The 10338-nt window shown below is 33.6% G+C and overlaps 1 long non-coding RNA gene across 1 annotated transcript; it reads right to left on the bottom strand.

Moving 5' to 3' along the window:
• Positions 1–2501: 2501 nt before the first annotated feature.
• On the bottom strand, positions 2502–4911 carry LOC132311931 (uncharacterized). Its single transcript, XR_009483139.1, has 2 exons — positions 4079–4911; positions 2502–3921 (listed from the first exon to the last, which is right to left on the bottom strand). It is a non-coding gene; the product is annotated as an uncharacterized LOC132311931 (long non-coding RNA).
• Positions 4912–10338: the final 5427 nt, after the last annotated feature.

Raw genomic sequence — 10338 nt, 5'->3', positions numbered from 1 at the left:
CATGACGGGAGCCCTTATTGTATATGGAACAAAAGTGGAAATGTAGATGACATCTCATGGTGGTCCCGGGAAGTGCTAAAGTGGGTACAAGGGGAAAGCAACTTCTTCTTTCTAACGGACGCTATTTCTCCTCTCCTATTTCTTGTTTGAAATATTTGGGATTGTCTAAACAATAATTATTTGTCTTCAAAATAGAGTTCTATGTCCATTGCATCCATGGTTTGGTTTTCATTCTGCTCTTTTATTTTCCAACTACTTATCATTGTTTTTTTCTAAATTATTTAAATAATTATTAATTTGGTATCAACGTAACTGTCTTCTAAAAATTCAAAAAAAATTATTTAATATAATTAGCTGTATAATTTAATGTTGGACATACTACTTCCAATTTTATGTTGGTCGAGCGCAACTAATAAATATGTATATATTCTTGCTGAAGGAGTAACGAGAGAGCATTGAAAAAATCTAGCTACGTTAGAATTGATACTAATTTTTCTTTCATTTTAATTTCAAGTCACTAATTCTATGCTGCCAAATATATCAAGGGTCTTCTGGTCAGTGATATCTCCTTTACCTATCAAAATAAATTGTGAGAATTCAGAGTCTCTAAAGGAACAAGATGTGAAGACATACTAGAAACCACTAAACCAGATTGAAACCCAAAATCTATGGGCTGGACATTAAAAGGCCTATAAGACTAAAATAAAGCAAAGCATCTCTTATGAGGATATAAGGGCCATCTTCGGGTATGCACGTACATTATGGGTTCATATGTTCTTAATCAGGGCCGAGACTGCGTGTTTGTTGAAGTGTCCAGTTGCTACGGGGTGCTCATGATCATGGGAGACTTGGGAGTAGATAATTTTTTTCATGGTCTTGATCAATCACATGCATTTTTGTATATAATTGTGTCAATTTTTTTAATTTATTTTTACAGATTTTTACTTGTGTGATAGTATGTAATTGGCCGGGACTATGTAATCCCAGACCATCTAATAATTTATCCGTAGAATCATATACTCAAGCTTACAGCAATGGAAAAAAATTTCGTTGAGATAAGAATGGGAACAAATTAAACCTCTCTATGTTATGACAAATATTGGAAACCCAATTGGTCCCTTGGTTGAAAAATGTGTCCAAATTTTGTTGTGATGCAGGTAGCTCTGTCAACAAGGAAATTTGCATTAGGAATATGGGGTAAAAATCATTTCCTCTCACATTTTTTCCACGGTTTTATTACGTGGGTGAAGTTAGTAAATTTCGCAATTATAATGGTGTGAATCCACCTTTAAACTAAAAGTAACGAAATTCAACAAATAAAATTTCACACTACAATAATTTGTAGTGATGAAATCACGGATTTTGATACTTGTTGCACTTTGGAACTCGTGGGGACACTTCTAGAATTTGACTTCATAAACCCTAGGTTTTTTTTTTCCATTGAGTGACGTATATGGAGGACCCTCCTCCTAGTGAATGGCATGTGTTTTTGCTCAACTTGGAATAATATAAAAAGGTCAAAATGAGACATCTGATTGGAATCACGTGGTTTGGTCCAAGTCACGTGTTCCTAAGTTCTCTTTCGTCTAATGGTTTTTTTCTATGACAGGACAGGAGAAAGAACTACTAGTAGTATATGCTCGTGATCATGGGCTCTTAGTGGGCTGGAGATTGTAAGGGCTTACAAAATTAAAAACTACCATAAAACTGCACTATTTGTTTGGAAATGTGCCCATGAGAATGGGCCTTAGGCCATTCAGTTTTTTTTTTGAAAGGTCTTTGGGCCGTTGCTGTACTCTACAATCTACATGCATACATCATCGTTGTGTTGCTTTTATTTTATATGATTGAATTGGCTACACGAGCCGTCGCTGAAAACCATACATTTATAAATTACTCCACCACAAATGAGATGTGCTTGACTCTCTCTTGTTGGGTATTAAAATTTAGGGCCCGTTTGGCATGCGTTTTGTTTTTGGCATTTTGTTTTTAGCTAAAATAGAAACAGTGTTTTTGCTCTAGGAGCGTTTTGGGAAAAAATCGAAAACACGTTTGGGAACGATGTTTTGCTGTGGAAATGTTTAAAACAGAAACATACAAAACATGTTTGGTAGGTCATGCGTTTCAAGAACTTTGAAAACAAAGCATGTTTGGTTATTCCAACTGCTGCCAAAAAAAAAAAAAACAAAAAAAAAAATAAACCATGTTTGATTATCATTGTTTTTAATTTGTTTTTATAACCTATTTACAATAACCTATTTACAAGTTGTTTGTAATAATCTGTTTCAATTTTGTTACCTGAATATATTTTTAATGTATTTTTAACCCAACAATAGTATTTTTAGTACTACTTATCTCAATTGAACTTTTATGCAATCACGATAAGTCAAGTTTAATTCAATTCAGAATATGTCATTGTGTGTTTGGCCCAAAGTTTGAAAATTACTATTTAAATGATATAAACTAATCCAAAACACCAAAAAAAAAAAAAAAAATTACAATAATCTGAAAAATACATTGTACTAGTTATTTGAACTGCTTTCTGAAAAATAAATTTACAACATTGTCGGCATATTGTGCACTAATCTGAACTTTACATTGCCACTGATCTGAAACACATCCATCAATACACAGTTTACACATTGTACTAGTTATTTGAACTACTTTCTAAAATAACAAGGCACTGATAACAAGATGTTGGCAATGGGAAGTACAAGTCACAATTCACAAGTCCAATTCACTCCAAACAAGGATCAATGAACCCAGTTGTAAATTTGAGAAAATGACCCCAAGCTCAAGCTCAAGCTCAATCCCAGTACACAGCAGCAACCAAACACATGCACAACCAAGCACATGAAGAAGATTAGACAAAGCAATTGTAGTACACAGCAGCAGGGTCAGGCAATCAGACAATGCTAGCTAGAAATACAATCCTCTGCACATGTGATGAAATACGGTTATTTCAAAGCTAAAACAATGGCATTACCTTGTTCCAAAAGTATGTAAATCCCAAGTACTCAAATTTCTAGAACAACTCCATATTAAAAAATTATGCGCCTTCAAATTCCATGGAAACAGAATAAAATAATCCCATCACTATTGGTCATCCGAAGTCCCGGACACACATCAAATGTACCTTTTATTTGTCATTACTACAAACAGCATCATCAACTTCCATCCGAATATAGTGAATAATACCTAATCAAACATGGTATTTATTCTCAACCCGTGACTTTAACTCCACAACAAAATCTGTTCCTTTCTATTTCTGTAGCATTTTAGGTAATGCTATATAGTTTGAACTAAGCATCATGATGAAGATAAGATGGAGTCATCACCAAAACAAATGAACCAAACAATTATTAGTTTGTGACAATTCAGAAAAGTTTGATGACGCATCAGATAATGTAAAATGCAATGAAATATACAACCTAACATAATTCTCAAACAATGATAGCTCCTGCTTCAACCTAAATTAGGGTAAAACTCATTAAATCTAAAGTAAAGTTTTGGATTGACAAGTGCAATAATATGGGTTCTAGTGTGAGAGCAGCTACTTTGTGCAAAAGTAATACCAAAATTTATCTGTCTCCAATCTTCTACTCCAAGAACCTGCATACACTTGATCAGAAATGGATAATAGTAAAAAACATTAATTTTTTTAGTCATGTTACCAAAATTTTCCATCCACACCAACTCAAGTTTTCATGACATTTTCTCCTGAATTTTATATATTTCAGATGCCAATTAGATCCTAAAGCCAAATTTACAATGTCGTAGTATTAGATCAACAAAGAAATAACAAGCACAACAATCATTCAACTGAGAAGGAAAGAACTAAAGCTTTTTACCTTTGATATATAAAAACTAATGCTACAATTCTTCACATATTAGGCGCAATCACCATGCTAGCAATATGTCCTATCATTAAATTTTTTACTCAATGTTAGAACATAATAAGTGCATCAAATAAATGATCAACTTTTACTCAATCACACACTAAACAATCTAAAACCCAGTATTTGAAGCAATTTTTTTTCTAAAAATTGTAAGACAAAATGAAACTAGGAGCTAGTACCTGCAAGCAATGCTTAATAAAGTTTTTTAATAGCAACTACAAGAGGTTCACCCTGACCATTTGGAGGCTCACAAGATTTTGCAGCCTGATTCCAAGGTTCTGCAACATTACTTTAATTTTTCAATTCGGTAGCCAATTTCGCCTTCGAGACTTGCACTTGGACTTGTCCTTGAATATGTAAAAACACTTAATTATTAAAGTTAAATGCTCAGGACTCAAATTTTAATTTTGTAGCAATGATATAAATATTTGGGTACAGATTAATACATCCCCAAAATGGTATTTATCAAATCAATGGCTTCCGTAATTGAATTCCTGATTAATTCATGAATTCATGGAGAGAAATAGAAGTTAAAAATAAATGGAGAAATTGAAATCTGGGTTGAACAAATCCAAATTCAACTAAAACCCAGAAATGGAGAAATTGAAAAATAAAAATAAAAAATCAACATCGCCATGAAAGAAAGTGCAAACTGGATAATATTTTAAGAAAGTGAAAGATTGAGCCTACAATCTGACGTTAAAAAACTAGGGCATCGTCTTCATTTTGAGAGGGAGAGAACAGAGTGAAAGATTGGGGCTTCCTTCTGACGCTGAATACAGAGACAGAAAACTAATCGCCTCTCAAATCGCCTCACACAACTGCAAAAGAGAAAACTAATTGCCTCTCCTCGTAATCTATTATCGAATGTTTTAGGGCTTCAAAGGACTTACACTCTTCAATATCGTGAGGTACGTTTGGGTCGCCTCCCAAATCGCCAGACTCTAGGGTTTTAGAGGAGAGAAAATTTCGCGTCGATTGTTGCAAGTCGTTTTACAGTTGTTTCATCCGCTACAGTGATTGGCCTAACTTACTTCCTCCGCTACAGTACTTTTATTGGGCCAACAGTATTGAAACAAGATTTTGGCCCAAATTTTGACAATGTTTTAGTACTGTTTAAAGCAAAACAATAGCTACCAAACATGTTTTTGAGCCTGAAATAAAGCCCTACAACAAAAACACCAAAACAAAACAGCTACCAAACAGGCCCTTAGAGTATCGTGGTTATTACTTTTGAAATCTAGGTCTGCTTGATTTGTAATTTTAAAAACAATTTTTAAGAATTTAGAGAACATAAAACTGTTTTCAGAAAATTATATATGTCTTTTTATAAATGAGTTTTCAGAAAACTAAACCAAGTAATTTTTTTGTACAATTTTCTGAACACAAAAAATTATTCTAAAAGTTAAAAACTAAGCAGACTCTAAATACCCAAATACCACAAAATAAGGTCCACTGAACCTTTTAAGACAAGCAAGCTTGCAGTTTCCAAGTTCATGCTTTTCTTTTTTTCTTTCTCTTTTTTCTTTCTTATTATTACTCTTTTTTATATTATAGTTAAATAGGCTAGAGTGAAAATTTTGAAATATATATATCTATCTATATTATTTTATTATTATTAAAAGTGTATAGAGTTTCAGTATTTCAGTATATTTTATTAATATAAAAAATGGTTATTAATTGATATAAAATTTTTTTTAAAGAGTTTCTATAAAATTTCAACACAAATTACCTATTTATTATGAGTTTTTATTTATTTTTAACTAATATAAGATGTTTAGAAGAGTTTCTATAAAACTCACATAATCTATATATTATGAATTTTTTAATAAAAGAAAATCTAATTAGACAAGGAAATACATAAAGAAAATAAATAATTTCGTCTCTCTAATTAGAAAATCAAATATATAAAAGGAAATATATACGTCTTAATAGATAAATAAAATATTCAATAATTATATTCATTGACTTGTTGAATATTATTCATTACGGATAAGGAGGATTTAAATAAGATACCGAGTAAAGATAACATCGGTACAACCTCAAATTCAAAAGAACAGATAATCTCCCCAATAAATCTCCTCGGATCTCGCAATGAACTAAGGGAGAGCCGACTATAAGAACAAGACCCTATCAGTCAATCAGGTATGACAAAAACGATATAAAAAATCCATGTCTTCCTTTTAGACTTCCGGTGACTGATTTGATCATCAGAGAGCTTTTGGCAGGCACCACACTGGTGTCATCAAGATTTATTGATCTTCTCCTCTATTTTTTGCAAGAAAAATGTGTCGTATCGGGTCGTGCAGATTTTTTCCCCAACTGCTAGCACCGTCTGTGGGAACGACGATTCCCTTAAATCAATAAGTTGTTTGGTTGGGTATATGCGTTTATAGTCCGGTATGGTTACTGGGGAAGAAACATCATTGCAGGGATCCGGTCGAAGGGAAGGGTCGGATGAACACCCAGACATCCCAAATGACCAGGAACGGCTTGCCGTTAGAACTGTAGGTCCAAACTCTGAATTAGGGTATGGACTAGTTGATCTAGCAAAATGCAGAGATCCTGTAATATATTGTCCCAGCGGGTCCACCGGTTCAGCATAATTTCCCACGACAAGATCTCCCAAACCCAAACGATGTGAATGGAAACCTTGAGGATCGGGATAACAATCCTCTCTGAAATGAGACCGAAGTGGAGTAAAGCTAGGTCGGGAACTGACATAGAGAGGTGGATCATCCATTTCTTCCATGAAGTTCTCGACCTCATGGAGACATAACAGTCAATGAAAATACGGAGAAGACCCATTTTGACTTGCAGATCCAAGATCTCAAGGCGAAATTGGAAGATATGATGTTGGCCATGAAAGGGAAAGGCACTGCGGCCATGGATGACCTAGTGCATAGGACTAACTTGCCGTTTAGCCCATCATCATGAAATGTCCCCCATCTAGCAGGTTCAAGATGCCTTCATTCGAAAGTTTCGATGGGACAAAGATCCCCTCGACCACCTAAAGACCTTTTTAGCTCTTATGCATTTACAGGCTGTGCCGGATGAAATCATGTGCCGAGCCTTTCCCACGACCCTTAAGGGATCAGCACGAGTTTGGTTCAATAAGCTGAAGCCAGAAACCATCGACACCTTCGAAGAACTAAGTAAACAGTTTGTAAGCCACTTCATTGCTGGTTAGAGGTATAAAAGGCCGCCCACTTACCTGCTGACTGTGAAACAACAGAAGAAAGAGTCGATCCGGGAATACATCTCCCGATTCAACATAGAGATGTTGCAGGTAGAAGAGGTGGACGATAATATGGCTTTGACCGCTTTCATATGAGGACTCTAAACATCCAAATTCTTGTTCTCCTTGTCAAAATAGCCTCCTACAAGCATGGTAGAGTTGTTGATCAGAGCGCAGAAGTACATGAACGCTGAAGACGCCATTAATGCACGGAAGGAAAAGGAATGAGATGACGAGAAGAGGTCAGCCCCTAGTGCCAAGGATGAGAAGGAAACCAAATATAAGAAATCATTCTTTAACCAAAATCGATAGGACATTTCGTGAGAAGGACTCAGATAAGTGTGCCGACTACACTCCTCTGAATATGTCAATTGACCATATTTTCTTACAGATCCAAGACGATGCGTCTTTGAAATGGCCACAGAGGATGAAATCCGATCCAATGAAAATATCTCGAGATAAGTATTGCAGGTTTCATCAGGATCATGGGCACACTAGGCATGATTGTTTTAACCTTAAGAATCAGATTGAAAATCTGATTCGAATGGGTCACTTGCAAAGGTTTTTTGCTAATGAAGGTACCAACCCCAATAATTGCCATCTGGGGCAGCAACCAATTGGAGAGATCAGGATCATCTCTGGATGAGTAGACCTGGGATGATGAATCCAACTCAGCTCATAAGGCTAGCATGATAAAAGTTGCTTCCCAGCGGAAACAACCCCATTAAGTCATTTAAAATAAAGACTTGGGGCATGTTAGTTAAAACACTTTAAAGGGATGATAACTCTCTCACATTTCACCTTATTTTTCAATAAAGTCACAATCACCAATAAGATGCATGATTCCTCGTGTTTATGCAATAAAATAGTATGTTTTAAGTTACCTGTGAATGACTAATGTGGTAATGCTTTACGGAAAGTTAACAAAAAAAAAACTCCCAGATTAAAGGAATTAGACGAGTAAAGCTCGTAAAAACAGTTCCCTTACTAAAGGGACGAGCTGAGCGAAGTTCGTAAAATTTATTCCCTAACTAAAGGGACGAGTTGAGTGAAGCTCGGAAAATCTATAAACTACATGTTGGATTTCCAAAGAAAACCCAGCTTTATATCATTAAGTCGTTAACCGTGGGTTTGAACCTACGTCCAAAACAAAACCTTGATTCGGTATTTGTATTGGGAATGGTATCACGATGTATAATTCATCTCAGGAATAATAACCTGAGACAAAAAAAAAAAAAGTATTGTTCACCTCGGGAACAGTACCCAAGATGACACTGTTCACATCGGGAATTGTGCCCCGGAGTGAAAAAAAAAAAGGATTGACATTCCCAAAGCTAAACGAGCAAGCTTGAGAAGGGGGGCAACTGATAAGGAGGATTTAAATAAGAATGATAAAATGGTTGAACCGGGTAAAGATAACCTCGGTACAACCTCAAATTCAAAGGAGCAGATAATCTCTCCAAGAAATCTCCTCTAATCTCGCAACGAACTGAGGGAAAGCCAGCTATAAAAATAAGACCCTACTAGTTAATCAGGTCTGACAAAAAACGATATAGAAAATTTCTGCCTTCCTTTTAGATCTTCGGTAACTGACTTTATCGTTCAAGAGTTCTTGGCAGGCACCGCATCGGTATCATCATGATTCATCGATCTTCTCCTATCTTTTTTGCAGGAAAACAGTGTCGTACAGGGCTGTGCGGATTTCTTCCCCAACAATTACTGAAATAAGTATTAGTGAATTATAAATAAATATATATATATATATATATATATATATATATATATATATATATAGTCTTGATTTTTATAAACGACACATATCAATAATTGAATTTCTATTGAAAAGTTTAATTAGTAATTATTATATTTATCTCGTTTGCCTTATGTCAATTTTATGTTCATTGATCATTTTAGAATTTTACTAATTATATTTTATATAATAATTTTCTAATTTATTATAGTTAAGATTTTGTAACTTGTCATCATTATTTAATCTTGTAATTTATTTATTTTAATTAATATATTAGTGTGATTATTTTAAGAAATTAATTTTAATTATTATTTAAGAGAATAATTATTTAATTACTTTGTTGAAAATTAATTTTAAATTAGATTTTAACCACGCGCAATGCACGTACGGTTTTACTAATATATATATATATGGGCATGGAGCTTAGTGGTATTTTCTCATTTTTTAAGTATAAAGAAATTAAAAAGGACAGAGAGAAAATAAAAAAAAAATAAGAAGACAAGACTATTTTATTGATTGAGTAAACTATGAAATGTAAAGCTGTCTAAAAAAACTATGAGCTTTAGTTTTATACTTTACAAAATAGAGAAAAATGAAGAGCAGATGTATTTGGATATCATCTCTGAAAAATGCATAGAAATATGTTATATTTAATGACAAAGCGGACTCAAAAAAAATTCTTTTGAGGCCAAATTAATATGGTATAATAATTTTTTTTTTTTTAAATACTACAATTTAGTGGTTTTTGTTTTGTTTTTTTTACTCAAGTAAATGCAATACATTCTAATTACAATATAAGCACTTTTAGGGAAATAACTTCAAGGAAAAGACTCTTACCTTATAGAAAGTTCGAACTTGGTAATTTTTTGAGGGAGTGCATATACAAATACAACACGAGGTTATTAATATAAGACAACTTTACAAATAATTTTTATTTTTATTTTTAGTAAGTAGTAATCCGCACACACCCAAATGCCTTGAATTGTAAACTTTCTCTTCTTTTTTACAGTACGAACCGATACCACTGAGCCACTTATTAAATAATTATTAACCATTAAATATAGATAAATTAATTTAATTCAGATTGTTGTTAAATTTTTTTTGTAATATATTAATACAATCTTGTAAACTATTTTTTCAATCCAATAGTTTGTATTTTATCAATCCAATACTCTGATTTTAATTGGTCAAAATTGTGTTGGCAGCAAGTCAATGGAGGGTAAATTGGTAAAAGAGCGGCCAACATTAATAGCATGTGCGAGTCACGTGACTAACAGTATCAGAAAATTAAAACGTCTGACATGTAATTTACTATCCACTTATCCAGTGTAGTCAGCTACTACTAAAAGACAACTTTGCGATCTCAGCTTCAATAAAAAATACTCAAAAACAACTCCATTATAATTACTCCGTATATATACATACACATATACATATACATTCATCCCCAC

Source organism: Cornus florida, unplaced genomic scaffold, assembly GCF_030987335.1.
Source record: "Cornus florida cultivar Cherokee Brave unplaced genomic scaffold, ASM3098733v1 CherokeeBrave_3.0.0_Hap2_Chr06, whole genome shotgun sequence".
Lineage (NCBI taxonomy): Eukaryota > Viridiplantae > Streptophyta > Magnoliopsida > Cornales > Cornaceae > Cornus > Cornus florida.
Note: the sequence above shows the minus strand (reverse complement) of the source record. Positions and strands in the feature narration are given on the sequence as shown.